At 40.8% G+C, this 24,029-nt stretch overlaps 2 long non-coding RNA genes across 8 annotated transcripts in view; both read left to right on the forward strand.

Annotated features, from left to right (window-relative positions):
• Positions 1-681: 681 nt before the first annotated feature.
• LOC135204341 (uncharacterized) overlaps positions 682-24,029 on the forward strand; it is a 46,523-nt gene continuing 23,175 nt past the window's right edge. Inside the window, exon 1 of one of the 3 annotated variants that reach the window (XR_010312185.1) lies at positions 682-801. This is a non-coding gene — a long non-coding RNA (uncharacterized LOC135204341). Of the gene's footprint in view, positions 807-13,621; positions 13,713-24,029 lie in introns of those variants that run through there. The other 2 variants (XR_010312186.1, XR_010312184.1) reach the window with 2 other exon arrangements.
• Positions 2,569-9,692, forward strand: LOC135204340 (uncharacterized). 5 transcript variants are annotated; one of them, XR_010312180.1, is made up of 5 exons: positions 2,569-2,840; positions 4,786-4,874; positions 8,145-8,400; positions 8,582-8,762; positions 9,464-9,692. It is a non-coding gene; the product is annotated as an uncharacterized LOC135204340 (long non-coding RNA). The 5 variants fall into 5 exon arrangements; XR_010312182.1 differs by having other exon boundaries at positions 8,169-8,400; XR_010312181.1 differs by lacking the exon at positions 4,786-4,874 and having other exon boundaries at positions 2,575-2,840; positions 8,169-8,400.

Consider the following 24,029-nt stretch of genomic DNA (forward strand, 5'->3'; position numbering starts at 1 on the left):
TTTATTTTACAAAAACCCCCACAAACCCTAAGGGATCCATTCTGCTTCCTGACAGTAACAATTGGTGAGGCATAATCTGAGAATTCTTCTCTTTCTATAATATTTTTTTTCAAGCTCTTGCAGCGCACTCTCAACTTCACTGCGTAACGTCAAGTGGCACCGTGCAGGCCTTCTGACAAACAGGAACATGGCCAACTTTAGGATACAATCGGGCTTGACAGTTCAAATTATCTGCATTATTGTTTTCCACAAAATCTTTTATATTCAACTGATGGACATTAATTATATTGTGCTTATCTATTAAATTCCTACCAATCAAGTTATTTGGGGAGTCTGACCCAACAATTATAAATTCAACGTCTGAATGATTTTGCTGTTTGTATTGAAAATGTGAAACTTTGACCTTCCCAAATACTTTAATTGGCACTTCGTTATACCCTGCAATTTAGTTTTCTACAGTTCAGTAATGTACAATTTAACTTCTTGAAATCATCATACTTTGTTAATGTGGAAATAGCTGAACCGGTGTCAGTTTCACATAAAAATGGCTTATGATTCAATTGACAACTAACAACATAAGGTTGAACAGAACTCTTGTTTACTATACATTTCAAATCGAGTGACTTCATCATTGGATTCCTCTTCTTGGATTATAACTTCATGAGTCTTCTTCAAGTCGGGTTTCGTCGTTGGCGGCCTCTTGAGAAAACTTATCTGAAGCTGCTGTACAAGCCTAAGAAAAGACAATTGTCATAAATTAATACTTTCGCAGGCCGAATCTGGATTAAATACACACTTCGTGTAAAGTACTTACAGCTTTATTGTTCCTCCACTCCGTTACAGGTGGTATAACTTATGACTTTCGGGAACAAATGATCAGTGTGAGGCTACTGAAACCCTATAGGCTATATCCCAAAATTATTGCCCCGTACAGCGGATATTGGTAATTTGGTATAGGTATTTTAGGTGGGTGAAAATATAGAGCGAAATAGGCATACAAGGAGGTATTCTAACATTGCCATGGCAACCTGTATCTGTAGGCTCTGATTCTGAAAAGGGTAAACTTTTTGGGGGGGTTGAGGGGTGGGGAAGTGATACAAGGATATGTTTTAAATGGTCCATCATACTTTAATGAAGGGTATTAAAGTGCAGCGTGCACTAGCTAAGTAAGGAACTTGTAACTTAGGCTTATGCTAGTGGTCTACCAGGCTATGACCTGATACCATAAGGTTTAGGTTAGGTAAGGGTAGATTCCCAGCCAATAATTTTTAATATTAATTTCCAAAGTTAGGTTAGGTTGCAGTCCAGGAGGCGGCAAAAAAAGTCTGGCTATGTAAGCCTTATGTGCCTTTGACTTGGTTACATTGGGTTGCAACCCTGTTATTTCAATTCACAGTTCCATAAATTAGAGCGGATCCCCCCTGCATCCTAGGTGGGATCCCCTGATAGGTGAAATAAGTCCATGATTTTTCACCTATCCAAATACCCCTCTTTCCATATAAAAGGGGGTGGGGGCGAGGGTTGTATTATTTAGGGAAAAAAAGTGCATTTTGGCCAAGCCTGACGTGCTAGATATAAGGCCTTTTTTTTCAATTCGTTAAAATGGAAATTTCCTCGTTAATTGTAGCACAGTAATACCTTGATAAAGAGACAAGTCTTCACAGTCAATACCTGGTATAAAGGGGCCAGTCTTCACAGTAATACCTGGATAAAGGGGAGGGGACAGTCTTCACAGTAATACCTGGATAAAGGGGCCAGTCTTCACAGTAATACCTGGATAAAGGGGAGTCTTCACAGTAATACCTGGATAAAGGGGACAGTCTTCACAGTAATACCTGGATAAAAGGACTGTCACCACAGTAATACCTGGATAACAGAGGACAATCCTTCAACAGTAATACCTGTATAAAGGGGCCAGTCTTCACAGTATACCTGGATAAAGGGGACGTCTTCACAGTAATACCTGGATAAAGGGGCCAGTCTTCACAGTAATACCTGGATAAAGGGGCCAGTCTCACAGTAATACCTGGATAAAGGGGCAGTCTTCCACAGTAATACGGATAAAGGGGACAGTCTTTACATAATCCCTGGATAAAAGGAACTGTCACCACAGTAATACCTGGATAAAAGGGAAAGGCAGCATAGTAATACCTGGACAGTCACCTCATTATTACTGGTTAAATGTGACAGACAGCACAGTAATACCTGGATAAAAGGGAGTGTCACCACAGAACACTGGATAAACGGGACAGTCACTACGATAATTACCTGGATCAAAAGGATAGTTAACACAGTGATACTGGATAAATAAAAGGACAGTAATACCTGTCAGTTCACCCCCACGACTGTTAGAAGGGTGAACGTCCACATGTAAAAAATAGAACTGTCAGTCGGACCATCGCTCATTTGCCAGAAGAGTGACACAACTCAAAAAATGTGTTTTGAGCAATGATACCAGCAGATAGCCTGTTCTTTATTCCATATTGTGGTAAAATCTTCTTATTTGTATTCGTCATTAAAACAGCTCAGTAAAATAGGAAAGAATTAAAAAAAGAACTATGGCATTACAGAGAGAAAAAACTTTACCAAACACAAGATGAATGAAATAGTTATATAGATCTACAGATACCTTACATAAACAAAGGAGGAATAACAACAAGCAAGGGAGGAGCCGTTTCAAAGACAAACACCGCCTACTACTACTACTACACTCACGTGGACTTGCTGAGGTCAAATTTAAAACCATGAAATTTTCCCATCTCTGAAGAGCACTACTGCTGACCATTTCTGCAGGCGCAAAATCATCACCAAGAAGAACAAACGTGCTTTGTAAGACAATTGTGAGTAACAAGTGTTTGCATATTAGGTTCATGTGTTTAGCTACTAGGTAGGTATGTGGGTTAGGCTATCAAGAGGAACAAGTACCTGTGAATAAGCTAAATTCTTTAAGAGTAGGACAACCTCGGAATGGTAGCTACTAGTTGTGTTATTAGAGCGGGGTCCAGACTCCAGATGCCCCTAAAGCCAGGTCAGGGCACGGAACCCTAAACGAGATTGGATAGGCAAGTTCTAGGAAAACTAGTTCCTGGATCCTTAGCTTATTTCCTTGTTAGTTTTACTCATTATTCAGTTTAACTTTGTTAGTACTTAAAACTGTTTACAGGTATTCTCCTACTTATGGAAAAATCATATCTCGAATATACCCTAGCCTACACTAGGGTAATTTGCACCATCTCTACATATAGGGTAGCCTAGCCTACACTACTTTATACATAGGTATACAGCATAATAATTATTAGTTTCAGCATATTTTCTAGGTTCAATGTAGGCTATGTGTGCTTATGAAAATTCAGTACGAAGTAATTGAATAAAATTAAAGTGTTGGCCTAGTGTAGACATACGAATACAGTAGCATAGCCTACAGTATTCTCTATACACATGCGGTATAATAAATTTATATTGATATAAGCCCAATTCTGGAGGTTCAGTGCATTCTGACTATGATATATTAGTAGAAAAAAAATTGGACACAAACGAGAATAATATAGAGAATACTGTAGGCTATGCTACTGTATTCGTATGTCTACACTAGGCCAACACTTTAATTTTATTCAATTACTTCGTACTGAATTTTCATAAGCACACATAGCCTACATTGAACCTAGAAAATATGCTGAAACTAATAATTATTATGCTGTATACCTATGTATAAAGTAGTGATGTCAGGCTGCTGATGGCTGCATATAATTATGAAATAAGTTCTACACCACTTCACTGTATCCAATAATATTGTACGTATTCTTGTATTATGTATTGCATTATAAAATACTAACTTAAAGGTAGTGGTCAATGTTTTGATTTAGAAATCAGTTGGTGGCCCATACAAGTTTATTTTGCCATATTTAGGGTAAAAAACCGCATGGTACAGGGTGGAGACCATGTACGATCAATGTGTACAACCCCAAGAAAAGTACATTATAACGTGTCCTGACATCGGAGATGGGCATCAGACGCAACTTGTTGTTGTTGAGAAACGGAGCTAAAGACCTCTACTCCGGTGTCAGGACGCGTTATAATGTACTTTTCTTGGGGTTGTACACATTGATCGTACATGGTCCACCCCTGTACCATGCGGTTTTTTACCCTAACTCAATTATGAGCAAATTTTCTAGCTTCTAGTTAGCATAAATGAATTTCCAGATATTACTTATATGAGACAAGGTCATTTTTCGTTAGACAACGTGTTTAAGTTGAAATATGACTTGAATACATTTGTTGTGAACTAAATTATTTTTTTCATTAAAAGATTGCATCAGGGGCATGTTTTTTTGTGTAAAAAAAAAATACATGATTCCATTCACTATTTTCACTTGGTTTCAGCGTAATACAAGCTTTGCGTTATCTTTTATTGGTCTAAAAAAAACTGTAAAATGTGTTATTTCAAGCCCAATAGTTTTGATAAAATGATTTTCTCTCAATTTTATCTACGGTTGTGTTCGATGGCACAATTTTATCTATGGTTGTGTTCGATGGCACAAGTTTACAGGAGTTTTATCCTTGTTGCTATTGCATGATAGTCATTAGCAGTATATTTCCTTGCTGAGCTTTGATCTATAGCAAATAAACTTTCTGCATAAAAACATCATTCCTATGCTACATATCACCATTTATAACATGACTGCGGTAATTGCTTACTATCATTCGGTTGTTCATGACTACACATTTACATTTACACAATTATAACGTTAAAACAATACCTTCATCATTCTCTTTTGCTGTTTTCAGACTTTTTTAACTAGAAGACGGGATAAATTTAGGCTATTGTAATTTGGTCTCTCTCGCTCCCTGAGTGTACTCTGCTGCCTGCATCCATTGTGAGTGAAATTTTAAAATAATTTCAAAATATTGTCGTATCAGTATTAATTGTCTAAACCCCATCGTAAATCGGATTATCATAGGACAAATTATTGTAACTTGAACACTACCTGTATTTTAATTCATGTCTAATGTCTTTTCTGCAACAATAGTAACCCCCAAAAATTAAAGATGTTTCCAAATTAGATATAACACAATATTTCTACTTTAATTTTAACCCAACCCCCTTTCATTTCTTTTTCTTAATATAACGGAGGCAGGGCAGGGCAATGCTACTTAGCTTTGACATCCATCGCTTCCAGGTATAAGAACATTCTTAATTTTGTGGGCTATCCTTATGTATTCCCCCAGTTTTCTGTTAGGGGATTTCCATGTCTATATTTATGTCCTGATCTGTTTTTTTAATTGATTTACACATGAATAAATGTTCGGTGATGTCCTCCTCCACTGCATATATCACAGACCTCGTCCTGAAATTTACCCAAGAAGCTAGCCTTTAAGTTCAACATATTCAGTCTGGCTTTGTTTCCAGTTCCCTTATGTTTTTGTTTCCTCAGCTTCTTATTTCTTTCTCTTTGTTTGAAAGTCTCAGATATCTTGATTAATTCTTATCTTTATTTCCTTATTCAGTGCTTTTTTGGTCACCCCTACCATTCCATTAATTTCTATATTATATTTGGTACATGTGTTCACCAAGCTTTTTGTCCAACATTGTCCATAAGGGGCTCTTAATTGCTCTTCTACTATTCTTTGATTGATCTTTGTTTTGAAAAACCTGCACATATACTGCTCATCCTGATCTCTGCTTGCTCTTTTATTCAGGTTCGGTTCATAGTCAACGTGTTTCATTTCTTGGTACCTTTTTTGGCATATCTCATTCCATTTATTTCTATAATATATTTGGTACATGTATTCACCGAGCTATTTGTCCAAAATTGTCCATAAGGGCCTCTTAATTGCTCTCTGCTATTTCTTTGATTGCTTCTTTTTTTTTTTTTTTTTTAACCTGCACATATACTGCTCATCCTCATCTCTGCTTGCTCTTTTATTCTGGCTGATAGTCAACATGTCTTATTTCTTGGTACCTTGCCTTTCCATTTATTATAGCCCTATTTTGGCTTCTGATTCTGTGACTGTATTTACAGTTTCTACCATTTGCAGTGCCCCTCTTTGAAACGCTTACATTCTCATCTTTGGTCTACCTAATTTTGTCGTACTATAGTCCTATTCTGGCTAATGACTCTGTGGCTGTATTTACAGTTCCTGTCATATTCACATATAACCCTCTTTGTAGAACTTATATACTGTCCTTTGGTTTACCTCTTTTTCTGCCCTGCCTGTTCTGGGATCTTTTATAAATTCTGCTTTTCCACTTGTGCTGGTACTCACAAGAGTCTCCTTTCTTGCACTTTCCTGTCGTAAGTGCAGGTACTCACAAGTCTCTCCTTTCTTGCACTTTCCTGTCGTAAGCGCAGGAACTCACAACAGTCTCCTTTCTTGCACTTTCCTGTCGTAAAGAACCTGCACTCTGCTCTTGTTAGCTTATCCTTATCTTTAGGTGCACTTTGATTTTCCCAACCCCTCTGTTAATCGTGGTCCCTGTTCAGGGCTTCGCTATTCAAGCATTGCTTGTTGTCAGGGTTAGGTGAGTTACTCTCTAGTCTTGACATTATTTTAGTGGTCCTTTCTGTGATTGTACCTTGTTTGTTTTCCATATTCTTCACTAGGTTTTCATTTAGGGTTTTCAGGTCTTCCATGAAGCTCCATTGATTGCTGACTGTCATGTTTTCTGCAATTTCTCTGTTTCTCCATTGCTTTTTCTAATTTTTCTTTGTATGATCTGCAATCTTCTTTGAGTAACTTTAGTTCACCAATTGATTTATTCTCCTTTTTTACTTTCTCTGCACTTTTTATTCCATCCAACACCATATTTCCAAAATTCTTGGTGATCTGGGATTTTTCCTCTATCCTTTCTCATAGCAATTTCCTCATCCTGACTTATTGACCCTTTTTGCCTGTACCCTCCATTACATTCTATACAAATACTAGTGTTTTCTTCCTCTTAGATCTCATGCAATACCTATATAAGCTTGTTTTTCAGCAATTTCTCAGTTTCTTCATTGCTTTTTCTAATTTCTCTTTGTATGATCTGCAATCTTCTTTGAGTAACTGCAATACCAATCTAGGCCTTTTTCCTTTTCTGTCATTTTTATCGACCTCAAGAAATTCTTCATTTGAGGCTTGTTTAGGCCTGTGCAGAACAATTTTTTGCATTTATCACACTTAGCTTTCGTCTTCTGGGCCTAGCTGGACCTTGCAATTGCCCACATGGGCATGACTCCTTCCTATCACTTGTCGATTCCTTGTGGGTGGATGTAGCTAAAATATCATCGTCGTGGTCTAAATCTATTAGCTTACTGTTGTCATGAGGCCGACCTTTTGAACATTCTTTGATGTCTAACAAGGAGACGTCACTCCTCTAGAGTTTTATCTATTGCTTTCTTTACTTTGGCCTTTTCTGGAATTCATTCCGACTTCAATTTCCATGACCTGTTGTTTCCACCTTCCACCATGTTTGTTTCCCTGACCTGGCTGGATGTCTCCACCAACAACACAACTGTACCTTACCTTTCAATCCAGATCTGAATTCTCCCTCTGCTAATTTAATTTACATCACATCTCCCACTAGTTGCTTTGCCATTCATAAAATTGGTACCCACTTTCAATTAGGACAACAAGCCAAAAATAAGCTTTTTCACACCATATCTTGATATTTTTCTGTCTCAGGTCCCCTGTATGTTCAAGAATTGTGAAGCTGGGATTGTTCATTATGGCAAGTACATGGACCTTGAATCGTCATGCAAAAAGAAAATTTAAGGACTATAGAGAACTTTGCATGGGAAATAAAAAAGCTACTGTAGAAAATAATTCACATACACAGGCAACTAGTGCTGAAATTTTTAGCAACGATGGATGTGAAAATATTGTCTTCTAGCCTACTTACTAATTGCTTGGCAATCTGTGTGTGTGTGTGGGGCTATCAACCTTTTTTCTTTTTGCTTATACAGATTTCCAAATAGTATCTGTTGACAGTTTCCTCAATTTTTTCAGTAAATTGAATATTGTAAATCAGGTGGTACCTGTGTAACCAATAAAATCAGCTTTTATTTCCTGTGTTTGGTGGAAGCTATTTATGAGAAAGATTTGTGCTAACTACATTTAAATTAACACTTCTCGTTTACATATTGGAAAATATGATTCTTTTTCAGTATTGCGACCTCTTATGGTGGAAGTGATGCGACCTCTTGTGATGACAATGACAAAATTGGAAAGTAGGGTGCAAGATCAGCAGAAGTCACTAGAAATAATGATAGGTACCATCGAACATTTGAAACAAACTCAGGCTGCTGCACACCTGGACCTGATTTATCCCTGCTGGACGGATTGCTACCAATACAAAGATATGTAGACTTTGAGGACTTTGAACAACAGATAAATGGGGAAAGTCCCCTTAGAAAGTCACTGGTAAGCTACATGTCAGTTACCGTGATATGCACAATGATGTTTATTATGCTTCAGTACTGAAAACTTTGCTACTTTGAAACATTACTAAAGATAAGAAAAGGCCATAGTATGTAGAATGATTTCATTACTAACTAATTATCAAAACTTTTGTATAACCACTCTTATTGAATGTTATTTCTAGGTACATAGACTCTAGATTCTTGGGGGAGCAACCGCATCAGCAGTCAAAACCATGATTGACTTCTGCATGACAAGTGGACTCCAGTATGAGTTCAACTGGGAAGGTCGTCTTGGCTGGAAGACGAAAACAAATACATGCAAGAAAGGGTTCAAGAACACGACATTGTGTGGAATTATAATAAGTGAGTGCTGTATAATGCTGTTAGGTGTAGGGTATGGCTTTTGCAGTGTGTAAATTGGCACTTTGTAGAACTGCCTATTGCTAGCTTTTAGATGGGGATGCAGATGCAGTGAAGTGCCATGGATGCTGGTAGATAGTCAAAATATAAGTACTGTATGTGAAACCTTCAAAACATGAGTTGCATTTGTATTTCATCCACACATTCAGTAACGTTTAAAAGTAATGCAAAGTAATCCATTATAAAAGTGCAGTGTAATGTTAAAGCACAGAAACCATAAGTGCCAGTTATCATTTAGCCTTGGCAGGGGTTAACACCAAATCAAATCCCACAAAGTTAAAAATGACTTAAACCTTAATTGTTAACCCTTTAAATGAATTAATACTTTGACATCAAAACTTCTAAAGTTGGATACTGCCATAGCCTCTGTACCAATGTCTTCCACTGTCTTGGATTTGAGTTCACTTGCTTGAGAGTACACAAAGTTGCACCATTTTTTTCTTGTCCACTTTTACCTTCTGTATAGGGTTACTTTTCCTACTCGAACCCCTTGGGTTCAGAGGTTTATGCTTTTCTAACTTAGATTTTAACTCAAATTGTTAATAATAGTGGTATAAGTAACTGAATATAAAGGCTTTTATATTGTTGGACTATGTGTAGTACTGCAGATATGCAATTTACTAATATGTGATTATCCTTTTCAGATATTCTGGTGAACAAGACACAATTATCAACTGATGAAACTGAAGTAGGGAAAACTATGATGATTTATCTAAGAAATGCATGTGACAGATACTTGGGAAGGAAAAGACCAAAAGACTTGCGCAGTCAGCAAAGTCAAGATGAGAATCCCAATTCATCTCAACCTAATTCTGGTGGGGATCCTGAAGGAATATGATATAGAGCACTTTTGCTGACTGTTGTCAAGGAAATTATAAAATATTCATGTAATTTGTTTATCACTCAAATTTATCTATTATTGTCAGTCTTTTGATTAGATTTTTATATTTTAAATGAATAATTTTTATTATGTTTAAATGAATAATTTTATGTAGAGACGTATCATTCTTTTCTGTCTAATGTTTGTTGTGACTTCATGCAAGATGCTACATCCATTTATCTCTTACATACAGTGCTGTACTTAATGAATGGCAATTTGTGTGTTCCTGCATTACTTTTTTTTTTTAATTAAATGGATTGTACGATCTTGCACAAAGTCACACAAACATTAGACAGTTAATCCATGAGTATTTATAATTTCCTTGAACTAATATCATCAGCTCGCTTTTGTAAAATATTGTATAATAGAAATCAGATATATAAACATTAAGGATAGTTTATGTAGTATAGAGAATGCAAGTGGGTGTTTCATGTATATATGGTACTAGTTACTACAACTGTTTGTTAACCATTTTTTGCCTTCTAATAAAAATTTAATTGTGACTATGTATTTTGATGTTAAACACCAGTATAATGGAATCCCATTTTTTTATGTGTTAACGCATTTATTGAAATTATTATTTACATGACAGCCACAATACTTGATCACAGAACAGTTTTTTAAAAGAGTATTGATTTGTTTCTATTGACTGATATAGTTTTGCATAAAAGTGTTAAATTATTTTCAAAAATAATTTTGTCAATACCTAAATACTTGCCACATCACCCTATACTACTTTATCAAAATAAATTTAGATGAATATTGCAACATACAGATACATAAAGGGTATACGTTTTTGTCAAAGACTATGAAAGAAATGTTTTATATCTATGCACATCACCCTGTTGTAGCTAAAGTTTGAAAATAAACTATACAATGTTTTATGCATGTAACTATAGTGCTGATAAAAAGTAAAGTAAGGAGATCGAGCTTCTAACATTTCTTCCAGTGGGGTTCGATCCAACATGTCTAAACGACCATCTGAACAAAAACTGCCAAAGGAATTCAGTTTTTTTCATTGTATAGTTTATTTTCAAACTTTAAATACAGCAGAGTGATGTACATAGATATCACATTTAATTCTTTCATATCATCATTGGAATTATCTGGCAATCCATAATGAAACATAAATTGGATACTGGTAATCGTACCAGTATCTGCCCAAAATAGGAAAGTTTGGTAGTCCAGAGCTGTTTCACTACTACTGGTTCCAACCACGCCGCATTGGGCGTGATTAGGATTGCATGTATTGTCCCAACATTCTTACAACACAGTCCATTAAGGGCCCGGTGTGCAAACGGATAATGGATATGAATTGGACCGATGCTAATGATCATTTGTACCAATGCCCGAAAGTCTGGATCTCCGGCAATGGGTCAATGTATAACCAATACTTGTGTGTTTTGCTGGGTATCTTCGTGTTAATTCGTTATCAGTTTAGTTTACATTATGGAAAGAAGTGACGTTCTAAAACTGTATACATTTTTTTTACAACTGTGTTAATACAACATAATAATAATTTGTTCATAACAATTGTTCATAACATTCAACTAATTATTCATAACTCGATTTTTTTTTCGTTTTCGTAGAGAGAAATGGTTCATATGTATTTTTTCTTAATTATGTAAATTGCAAGATATTAAGGACTACAAAGAAATCATACATGTATTCATTATTTTGTCAAATTATAAAAAAGTGTTAAATATCAGTAACAGTGTAACATAATAATTACGGTTAAAGTCTACAATTCTGTACGATATATTTACTGAAAACCCAATCCAAGAGTGTGGCAACCAAAGACAATACACGAAAGATGGGAAACTGACTATTAATACCATTAAAAAAAACATCATCCAACCCGTCAGAATGCGCGCCATCTATTGATCATGCCCTCAACTAGAACTCGGCTGTGGCGTAGCGCGGCTTTTTTAAATGTTAAAATTTATTCTTATGCTGCAATAAACTTCTCTTTATAAATTATTGAATACTAAATCGATTAATATTTCTTGTTAACATGATTATAGAGCTCTATCATAGTTTATGACTTATATATTAGGCATTTCTGAATCATTAAATAAAATCTTTTAGTTAATGTAACATTAATTGCTAAGTATCTTTATCAAAAATTGAGAGGGCAGTTAACATTAATTGCTAAGTATCTTGATCTAAAATTGAGAGGGCAGTTAGAATGAAACAAACTTATTCTCAAATTATCTTATTAGTTCACCAATATAGTATACAGTAATTATTTTCCTTTTTTGCGGCTTGTGCTTATGATTGTATACAGTACATAAAACAATACATATGTGTCAGACAAATCTAAGAAGCTAGAGGAATGAATACAGTTTATTATATTTTATGATTATTTATTAAGCTCTTAATCAAGTCAGAACCTATTTATAACTATTTATTAAAATCTCATAGCCCAATTGTGGGAGTTCTCAAAAATGCATATTCAATTGGCACCCTTTATGAAGGTAATGTAACCAACACTTCTGCCTTGTATTTTCTAGTAAAATGCCATTTCTGCAAGAAGCATGCACATTCCTAAAAAAATTAGAAAAAATTATTCTAATTGACTTGAACCATGTTTCTTTTTGCAACATGTACAGTACAAGCAAATATCATAGGTTTTCACAACTTGTTTTGCCAATTTATTACTACTGTATTACTGCGTACATTTGCTGCCAAATGGTAAATTTACTTTGGAATACTATGTGGGGTGTTGGTACAATTACAAGATTTCATTTTAAAAATTGAACAATTACGAGCATATAATGCAGAAACATAGATGAAACGGTAAGAATGGATTTTGTGGGAGCAGATATGCTGGTTTGCATGTAATTTTTTTTATTTTGAAGGCTTTTGTTAATGTTTTTTTATCCATACATATAGGAAAAAAATTCAATCATAGATTAAAAGGTTAGGTGGAACTTGAAATTAAAAAGTAAAACACTCTAACTTAACTAAACCTACTTATGCTCTCCCATATGAATGTTCCCACAAGATCCATCCTTCCTGATGAAACAACTTTGGTTTGCTAAATAGTTGCTTATTACTGAAAAATTAAGGTAAACATTTATAACTACAACCCAAGGGTAAGCTGCTGAGAATATAACATAACTACAGTATATATACAGTATATCAAAGTTGCTGTGAGTAGCCTATCTGGAAAAAGGCATGGAGACCCAATTCACGAATTTGTTATGACAGTGATAGGAATTGGTATGTTATTTCATATTCTAGAGATTTTCAAGATATGCAAATATAACTTAAAGGTATTTATTTGAAATACAATTGACGCCAGTAAATGACAAGAAAATATAGTTTTTCAAGTTGATTTTGATATGTTTTGCAAAATAGCTTCATTTCCATTGCAAATTACTGTTGACATGGTAGGTAACTGTTATCATGGTTATGGTACTGCTGATATGGTTAGGTTTACTGTTGACATGATTAGGCTACTGATGTACACCACCAGGAAGGTTAGGTTGGTTGTTGGGGTTTCAAATGGCAAATATTTTTTTCTAGTCGAAAATCGCATATAAATATATTTTCTTCCGTTCTAGAGGCATCCACCGTATTGTAAATATTTTCCAATATTTTATTTCGGAATAACACTGCACCGACATTCAATTTTGCTTTGGTCTATTTTATTTCTTCATTTTCTCTAAAAGTCATCATGTACTTTGTAACAGATGTAATGATTTTATTACCTTTCTTTATTCTGAGGAAAAGCATGAAAAATCACATGGGGAAAATCATTTTTCGTCCTATTGCAAACCACACACGGGTGATGTGGCTACGCAGACTCATGATTGAAATTGAATGCCCCGCTTAGTGAAAAAAGTAAACAAACAGACGATGTAGGCAGGTGCAATGCCAACGCCATCTTCATTTCATGCCAGGTACTAAATTGTATGCGGCCGATGCGGCTGTAGCTTGAGCTTCCCATCTTTCGTGTATTGTCTTTGGTGGCAACAATGCACCAAAGGCGGGAACTAGGAAGTTTAGTGAGTGTCAAAACCTTAAGTGTGACGTTTTGGTAGGTATCGTTGGTGCCAGGATTATAACCATCGTTAAAAAAAGTGAATCATTTAGCTTTGACGTGAATGAGGTCTAATGGTAACTTCTTCAGGTCTCTACACAAACAGTTAACGAGAGCCTCTGTTTGTTTAAACGTATAGGCTATCTAGAATAAAATTCCTGACTTCACCCAACTTGGGGACTTCAACTAGAATCCATCGATTTTCTGTACTTTAAAATTTCACATTTTATATTATTTTACTGTTGTATTTAAATCTTAGCAGGAAGTCATTGTAGAAGCTGGGGCTGTTATTACTCTTAACATCAAATTCTAAGGCTAAACCTGGAATTTTTTTTTAGTAGTATTAAGCTAGGCCTAGGCCAGGCCGGTAGATCTATATATAGGCCTAGTGTGATAAACTTTATACGACGAGTAAGTTTATTTTTTTCGTTTTTTCCTTTTCGCCTCCAGGTACTACTATACCCCATAGCTACTAGGTACCAATAGGCTAATGCTAGATATACCTATCTTTTCACAATTTGGTAAGTTACATTAGGTAGTACCAACGCTTCACGCATGATCAGTATAACCTAGGCCTGCGTAGTACCATCACCAGGGATATAAGTTATCGTGGACTGAGAAAGTTTTATTCAAGGTCTGAGGGTCTCTTTAGGTCCTAGTTTTCCTATCTCCTGCTTAACCTAGCTCAATTTTGATTCATCTAGGTAGAACTAAAGTACTACCATAGCCTCAACTATCCTAGTCCTAGTAGTAGGTATATATTCTTACCCCTATATTTCTGGTATAAAATAGGCTACCATTAAATAGCCAAAATTAAACTTACATCTGCAGTAGTAGGCTGGTATTGTTTTTTTTAGAACTTTGGCTAGGCTTGTCAGTAACCTGTTTTATTAAAAATATAGGCCTATGTCGCTGGAACTGTATTCTGATAACACTGGTAAATTTACAGTTTCGCCCAGAATACTAAGACACGTATAACACGATATGGTATACATTGATACTTGATATAGGTAATTGATACTATACTCGGTTTTTTTCCATCTGTCCATCCGCCTGTGGTGTTTGCGTATGGTTACACTGCGTCCCGGGCTTTAGACGGTTACATTCAAGCTTACATTCAACAATAACAACAATATCCTATTTCAAATATTAACGGTGTAATTCGCCATACAGTTAATTATTAGCCTAAAACACTTTTCAGTTGCAAATGTACACCCAGATATCCTTTTATTTACCTAAAACTTACACATAGTGCAACTATTTAAAGCCCGGGACGCAGTGTTACCATTAGGGATGGGCAAGTACCGGTACAAGTACCGGTTTTTCCGGTTAACAGGCTTCATGGTACATTACTGGTAAAAATCTCAGTACCGGTAATTTACCGTTATTGCTGTTAATTAAGAAATAGTAAAAATGCCTCACTATGTGCTGATTGCTGAACCACTATAATACTCACCACACATACAGTACAGTGAACAAAGTAACCAGTTCTTTTAAAACTAATAGTATCTGTATGACACTATTTCTAATTGTGCTGATACGGCAAATGCAACTAGATTCATTTACTTCTTTTTTGTTTTTGGGGGGGCATTACTTTATCAATCGACCTACTGTTCTGCATTAGAATAAAGAGTACTACACTAATTTCAACGAGTTGCCTGGTGGAAGACTACTGTATATCTTATGAGGAACAGAGTCGAATATTATTATTATTATATATCTATCTATCAATATATATATATATATATATATATATATATATATATATATATATATATAGATATATATATATATATATATATATATATATATATATATATATATATTTAGATATGTGTGTATAGGCTAAACATAGAATATTTATACAGTAGTTATGAATCCTCTTTAAATAAATTATCATAATTGCAGTGTTATGCATAAACTTTTAATATAAACTATCTCTGAATTACCATTATCATAATGAAATAATTGGTGGAATCGCGGAACGCATTAGTAACCACAACACACCATTAACACGACTCGACACCATCTTACCATTTACCTAACTTGCATTGCCGGGAATACCATTTTAGCAACAGTCCAACATACCACTCACGATCGCCTTGCTAGTGAAATACATTTTAACCAGTAAAGTACCGGTAATACCGGTAACAGTAAATTTTTTACCGGTTTTACGGTAACGAAATTAGCGGTACTTGCCCATCCCTAGTTTACCATACAAAAACACCACAGGCAGATGGACAGATAGAAAAAAAACAAAACAGAGTATAGGTAGTAATTGATAGACCTTGTGGCCTTTATATCTTACATATGAAATATTTTTATATGTTGATAATAGTGAATTGGTAGATCTAGGGTACCTATCCGCGGTGGCCCAGACTATGGCAGTTGCGGTTTTTCTATGCAGTTTTACCTACTGAACAAGAATTTGTTCCGATACGTTAATACAAACCCTCGGTCCTTTAACAATAGGAAGGTAACTAGCGGCAGCTGGGACGGTTGTAAGCTTTGAACAAGGGGAGAACGGTAGTTAACTGCTTGTCCGATCGTTGCGCCCGGCGCGACCGCAGGAGGTGAAGAATCACTTTTGCTTTCGGCCGCGGGTGTGAAGGACGTGTTCGTCATCGCTCTCTGCGCGCTTCATCGTCGTATGCTTTGTTTATATTGTGTTTTCTACTAATGGTTTGTTGATTGAAAACTTGAAAATGAAACTGTAAGTACACTGTTTTCATTTTCATTACTTAATTATGAATCAACATGGAGCTATTGCCGTAGATGCGGCGATTTCCGCTCTTTTTCATGAAATTGACTTGAATTGTGTCGAGGGCGGGCGCTGCCGCACGAGTCATGTATTTTGGGCGAAAGTGTGTAATTGAAAGATGTAAGTACTCTTTTTCATTATATTTTTTGCCCTGTGCGTTCGTTGCCGAGAGCGTGATTGCGCTCGGCACGAGCCTCTTATTTTATGAATAGAATGCAATGAAAATGGATTTGCAATGCAGTATTCTTTTCAATTTCATTTATTAATTGCATCAAATTTAATTTGTTCCGATACGTAATACAAACCCTCGGTCCTTTAACAATAGGAAGGTAACTAGCGGCAGCTGGGACGGTCGTAAGCTTCGAACAAGGGGAGAACGGTAGTTAACTGCTTGTCCGATCGTGCGCCTGCGGGGGGGGGGGGGGTCGCCCCGAGAGGTGAAGAACCACTTTTGCTTTCGGCCGCGGGTGTGAAGGACGTGTTTCGTCATCGCTCTCTGCCCCGCTTCAATTCATCGTCGTATGCTTTGTTTATATTGTGTTTTCTACTAATGGTTTGTTTGACTTGAAAATGAAACTGTAAGTACACTGTTTTCATTTTCATTACTTAATTATGATCAACATGGAGCATCGCCGTAGAGACGGGCGATTTCCGCTCTTTTCATGAATTGAACCCTTGAATTATGTCTCAGTGCCGAGGGCGGGGGGCGCACTCGCGCCGAGTCATGTATTTTGGGCGAAAGTGTGTAATTGAAGATGTAAGTACTCTTTTTCATTATATTTTTGCCCTGTGCGTTCGTTGCCGAGAGCTTGATTGCGCTCGGCAAGAGCCTCTTATTTTGTATGAATAGAATGCAATGAAAGTGGATTCGCAATGCAGTTTTCTTTTCATTTTCATTTATTAATTGCATCAAATTTAATTTTGGATCAATTTCCGCTCTTACCCGGGAATTAATCCTTACGATTTATTGCTGTGAAAGTGAAAATAGCAAGTGCAGTATTGTTCATTTTCATATATATTTATGATAGCATCATATTATGGATCAAGTTTCCGCTCTTACCGGGAATTGATTTTTCCCTCTTTAAGTTCTATGAAGTGAATCGCAAGTGCAGTATTCTGTTTTCATTTTCATATTACTTTTCACTGCTGTGCGGGGGTGGGGAAGCGAAGGTCTGCCAGGAAGTTTGTCGGAAAGCTCTCCCGCGACTCCCTTCGGGTATCCCGATTCTTCGTTCTTCTTTCCTGACCCCCCGCTCAGCTTCCTCGTATTTTTTGTTTTGGGGTCTTCCTTCCGTTCGGGGTGGGGCATGTCTCCCCCCCCGTGCGTGAGGGAACCCCTCTTACTAATCTGTCTGTGCTACCGCAGGTGCTACAGCCGTGGGAGACGACCTTGGACAGGTATGGACCACTGCGGCTGCAGGCGTGCCTAGCATCCACGATCTGCTGCAGAGTCTAGCGAGGAGGTCTGGGGCGGTGACCTTGGAGTGGTCTCCACTACAACCTTCACGGCCGCTTATGCTGCTTCCCCCCGCAGGTCTACACTCCCCATGCTGTGTCGGTGACGCCGTCTGCCGCTTCTAGGGCCGGTCGCCGCCGTACCGAGGAGGGGTATGCCGCCGCCGCCTGTGTTTTCTTCGTGTTGCCTGCCCCAGACTTCCGCTGTTCCAGCAGCTCGCCCCTGGACCGGCCGCCAGTACCACGCTGGCTGCCGATGATTCTACGAGGCGATGGCTGGGCCTGCCGTACCTGTCGCTGATGTGGTTCCCGCTACTGGCTTGGCTGTCCCTTCTGTGTTTTTACCTTCCGCTGCCACGCTGTTCCTGCCGCTCCTGAGCTGGTTGCTGTTCTGTCTTGCGCTCCTGGTTCCTGCGCCTGTCCATGCTGGTCCTGCCCATGGTGTGGTCTTCCCCAGTCCCAGGTCCTTCCGGACAGGTGCAGTCGGACCGTGTTGCTTCGGCAATAGGCCCGACTCCGGCCTAAAACCGGATGGAGGACCTGACGACTGTCCTGCGTGAGCTGACGAAGAAGAGGAAGGTGTCATCTTCGTCTGTTGCTGCCTCTTCCCCTTCCCCTTCGACTTCTAAGCCCATAAGCCGAAGAAGAAGAAGGCTGCCTCCCCCCCTAAGAAGTCTCCTTCGGGAACTTCTAAGGGCCCGTCCCACCTCGGTGGGACGGGGGGGTCCTTCTGCTGGTCCTCCTGCTCCTTCCGTGGGAGCGGGGCCGCCCGTCTCCCCTTCCGTAGGAAGAGATAGACGGGGACCAGAGGAGTATCGGTTAGCTCTGGTACTTCCTCGCCTGGTGCTAGCGGCGATGCCGCTACGCCACCGGTTCCGGCTCGGTCTCTTCGTTCGTGGGAGATCCCGAGTGTACGCTCTCCCCCTCGGGAGACCGTGCAGCCAAAAGTTTCGGCAGCCAAGTTAAGTTTTCGCTCGGTGCGCCAAGACCACTGGCACGGAGCAGAAGGCTGGCGAGAACCGCTCAGGTGACTCTCGCCAGGCCAGCGGCCGCTCTCGCAGCGACCAGCTGGTAACCGGGTTTGGTTATTCCCCCTAAGAAGACTCCTTCGGGAACTTCGAAGGGCTCGTCACATTCCGGTGTGACGGGGGGTTCTTCTGCTTGGTCCTCCTGTTCCTTCGGAACGGGGCCCCCGTACCCCGTCCTCCCCTTCTGAGAAGAAGAAGAAGACGGGGACCAAGGGCCTGTGCTGGCTACCGCTGGTACACCTCGCCTGGTCTTGGCAGCTCTGCTGCTAAGCCAGGTACCGGCTCGGTTTCTCGTCCGCGAGAAGTTCCGAGTGTATGATCTCCTTCGGGTGACCGTGTCAGCCAAAGTTAAGACGTCTGAGTTCGCTCAGCGTCATGACCGAGGCACGGAGCAGAACTGTCGAGAGCCGCTCGGTGACTCTCGCCAGGCCAGCGGCCGCTCTCGCAGCGACCAGCCGGTACCTCGGGTGGACGTGACGGTCTCTGACCGGCCACGGGTTGAGGCTGGGAAGAGGTCCCCCAGGTCCCCTCGACCGATCTCGGTACCAGCCTCGGCTGGCTACCCAGCGGTTTGACGTGCCGCGAGGACGCTCACCAGGTCTCACGGCGAAAGCGAGCTCTGCAGGTCACCATGACCGCCGCTCCCACAGGGACCGGGTGGATACGGTGACCAGCAGCAGCTCGTCTGACGCACGGGACCGGGGTCGACGTGCTCAGTCGAGCCGCTCGCCACAGGTGAGCGGCACGGCCAGGCCTGCAGATCGATCCCCCCCCCACCGCGGGTTGGTGATCGGCTGCAGCCCCCCACGTACCGCTGGTCCTGCCAGCGAGTGGGGGGGGAGCGTCAGGTTCTGTCCTCTCCACTACCTTGAACTTCCTCGCGGTACACCGGAAGAGCGAGGTAGCTAGGAGTGATCGTGAGAGGTGCGCCTGCTCACGATCCCGTCACGACGCCGACACGTGCCACGTATGGTCTTAGGACCAACCAGGACGTACGCGCAAGTGATTGGAGGCGACCGTCAGGGGGAGAGGGGGGTCGCGTCAGTTCTGTCTCTCCGTATACCTTCAACTTCCCTCGGCATACGCCAGAAGAGCGAGGTATATAGGAGTGATCGTGAGAGATGCGACCGCTCACGATCCCGTACGACGCCGCACGTGCCAGGTTGGTTGGTCTTAGGACCAACCAGGACGTACGCGCAAGTGATTGGAGGCAACCGTCAGGGATCTGTTGCTGGTCCTTCTTCTGAAGGAGGAGGGTCCTGGGAGCTGCTCTTGTTGGAGGGACTGGACGGTCCCTACTCCTCAAGACGCTGTAACTTCCGAGATTCAGAGTAACTTTACCCAGGTTATTGCACTGATTCGTCAGCACAACGACCGAAGGATCGCCGCTACCGCCAGCAGAGCCCATGTCTCTGCTCGTCGTTTTCGTTTTGGGGCGAGAGGGAACCCAAACCGACGGTGGGTATGCCGCGATCGGAGCTTGCCGATTCTGTCTTGAACCAGAGTCTCTCGTCTCCGGACAAGAAGGCTCTCTCAGTTCTGGCCTGTCGATCAAGCTACTTCCACCTCCCTCTACTGCGACAGCGGCGTTTCTACGTGTCTTCGGACACCGTATTTAAATACTCCTTCGGTCCTCCTGAGAGGTTTCGACCCTCGACGGAGGACTGGAATGAGTGGGGCGGAGGACGGTATCGGCTCTCTCCTGTCAGGTGTCGATCAGCCCCACCCAGACGACGTTCACAGTGGCGGCAGACCCTTACCTACAGTGAGAGTTCGTAACCCTCCTCGGGAAAACGTTTTCTCCTGACGATACGTTTTCCCAGACTCTGAGAGGCCATCGCCGCAAGGCGATGGCTGCTCTACTCTTCTCCAACTGCTAGTTCCACTGGGAAGGCGAGCGAGTATCCAATTCCTCCCCCATTCCCTCTCTCCTTACGGCTACGAGGGAAAGGGGAAGGATCCTACAGAGATTTCTCTGTAGGTATCCCACGTTGGGGACTGCGCTACCAGGGGGGACCTTCGGGTCCTACCTGACGTAAGCCCCGGTCGTTGAGGAGGGATCCTGCCCATTCTCGATTTCTACGGGAATCGAGAGGACCACCAGCCGATATCGTTTGACGAATTTCGGTGGGGGTTTCGGCGCAGACTGCTTAGAATTCCTACGGAATTTCTAGCGCATTCAGACGTGTTAGAGTTTCTTACGATCTCCAAAACACTTAGGCTAGACCACGGTCCAAAGTGAGCGAGACGAGAATCCCGATATGTTACACGATAATCGGGAACCTCGCCTATGCTCGAATTCCTGTAATTTCTAGCATTAGGAAGAAGACTGCTGCTGAAAGAAGACTATCTCACAGTAGGCGACCAACCTGGAATAGAGAAGAACGGACGGGAATATCTAGTTTGCTGGAACTATCGTCTTAGTATTCTGTTCACCATTGAGCTTTCCTTCGAGGAAGACTTCTCCTTCACTCTCTTTTAATAGAGAACGAAGGTGGTCGATCTCCAATCCTTATTTTGTTTTCTTGAAGGAAAGAATTTAGGATGGAGATCGTTGTTCAGAATCCTACAAATATACTACGTATATTAACCTCGCGACATGATTCTGCTAAGCAGTTGAATGGTCCGAGGGGTAGGCGCATATCCTGGTTATTCTACGGATTGCGACTTAGACGAAAAGTATTCTAATTGAACTGCAACCCGGAGGGTTGCCTGCAACCTCCCAGGAGTTTCCAGTTTCAATTTTTATATACTTATGGTGTTGTCACAACAACACCATTTAAGCTTTTATATTTACCGAAATTCGTTTCGCTTAAATATAATTGCTCGAGCATATCTTTTTATGCTCGGTGGTTCTAGCCAGAACGCATTCCTTCGTGGAAAGATACTTGGCAACTCAGGATGACGAGTCAGCGACAGCTACTGCGTATTGAATTGCCAGAAGCATTTCAGTATCAGCTGCCGCTTTGAGATAGACGGTTGTTTATGTCTTTCTCACCTGCTTTGATTGAATAACAACCGTATCTCTGCCCAACAATCACGGACTTAAGTCTCTGATTAACGGGGATTCTTGCATACATGAATGACCATCTACTGCTGTGAAACGCTAGTATTCATCGTCTTCGGTATTGCGAGAATTTTAAACAGAGATATCTATTCGACTCTCATCTTTCTGTTTACCGCACGGTAACAGAATTCTGTAATAGTCTCTTGCTGCATCGTATCCCGATAATGCGAATGATTTTGCGGAATCTGAGTTTGTCCCCTCAAAATATCTTGTATTCGGAGGTGTACAATTGTTCATTGTTCAGCCCCGGATTAGCAGATGTATTGAAAGACATCGCCTACTCCCACACCTGCCAGCTCTACTTCCAAACGTTCAGCCCATGAGAAGCAGTTCTTCAAGCGGCTCTCCCCTGTGTTTCATTACTGAAGAACGCCCCGCTTTCATTGCACAACGGACAGCAATGAAATGGCGGTTAGTGTTTTCAGTCATTTGTAAGCACAGGTTTAGAATCTTGAGATTCCTTCTCTCTATTCAGCTGGAAGACGTAGGTTGCATTCATTGCCTACCTTCGTCTTCGTCACATAGTGTTGTTTCTCCTTAAGCTGAGATTCAACGTCTATGAGATTTTCTTGCCATCAGGACCTCGGTCTTTTGAAGGCAATTGACTTTCGCCTTTTGAGCTTATGCATTAAGAGAATCATCGCCGCGCCGTCCGGCATCGGTGACTAACAAATATTTTATTTGTTTGGTCTCTCAGCATAACTCTTTAAAGGGCGAAGGTCACGTGACTTACCCGGATGCTTGGACAACTTGCCTCTACTGATTCCGAACCAGTCAGTCGGCAGCTGTCAGAGCGCCCGAGTCAATTACGAACTATGCTGTGGACTTAGTTCGGTTGTTCCAGAGCAATCATTACTTCGTCTTAATAGCTTGTCAGTATGAGTACTGTACATAACCAAAGTCGAGAAGAGGGATAGGTCATACGACTATTCCCTTCTTTTCGTCTTAGGTAACTGCATGACTTCTCTTGAGAAGTCAAGCACAAAGGGATGGGGATTTGTGACGCTTGATTTCGTACCGATCTTCGTAGCGAAGACTCAGAACCCTTCGGTAACTGACGATTGGTTCGAGTCCTTCACAATACCCTCCCTAATGGACTTCAACGCCTCCGATAGAAGGCTATGTGCTTGTCCTGTGAAGGTGCGACGGAGCTGTCTGAAGAAACTCGACATCCAGGATGAGTGGACGCCTCTTCATCATTCTCTCGCGTTCCGCAAGAACTTCTCCGTGGCGCAGGTAATGAAGGCAGGGGCCTGGCCCGGTCCAACCGGACCGCATGCACCTCCTTCTACCTTCAGGATATTGCCCACAGTTCCTTGGATCTTTTTCCTTGGGAACCGTGGTGGTTGCTCAACACGTTGTGTAGTTAACCCAGACCCTCGCAGGCTGAACAGCATCGAGTCCTGGTGTGACCGTAAGAATGGATGAGGAATGAGAGTGTGACTGGCTCCTCTTCCCATCTTTTTCTTCCCTCTACCTTTGGGTAGAGGGACACGGTCGTCACCCTGCTGGGTAAGGACGAGATGCAGGTGAGCTACTCAATAGAGCACCATCCTATCCCTTTCAGTAGGGATAGGAGTAAATATCCACCACTTCCTCCAACAAGGGGGAGGAAGTGGATGCCAACTTGAGACAAACCCATCATTTTATGATTGTCTCTTGCAAACAGGAACAAGTTCTTGCTTGCTGGTACGAAGAGATACGCTTGCCTCTCTCTTAGTACTTGGCCCAGAGGTCTGACCATTGATCCTGCGGTGCACACCCCGATCAATCGGACAGAGGTTTGGATCCCTCCCTTGCTCTTACGACCAGGGAGGCACTCCAGGGTTGGACGAACACCAGTCTGTTCACCAAAAAGACTCAGATTCCTCCCACCAAGAAGTGAGTCTTCCTATTGTTAAAGGACCGAGGGTTTGTATTACGTATCGGAACAAATGACAATTTGTCGAAAATTGCATTTTCATACAATCA

The sequence above is a fragment of the Macrobrachium nipponense genome, chromosome 44 (genome assembly GCF_015104395.2).
Source record: "Macrobrachium nipponense isolate FS-2020 chromosome 44, ASM1510439v2, whole genome shotgun sequence".
Taxonomy (NCBI): Eukaryota; Metazoa; Arthropoda; class Malacostraca; order Decapoda; family Palaemonidae; genus Macrobrachium; species Macrobrachium nipponense.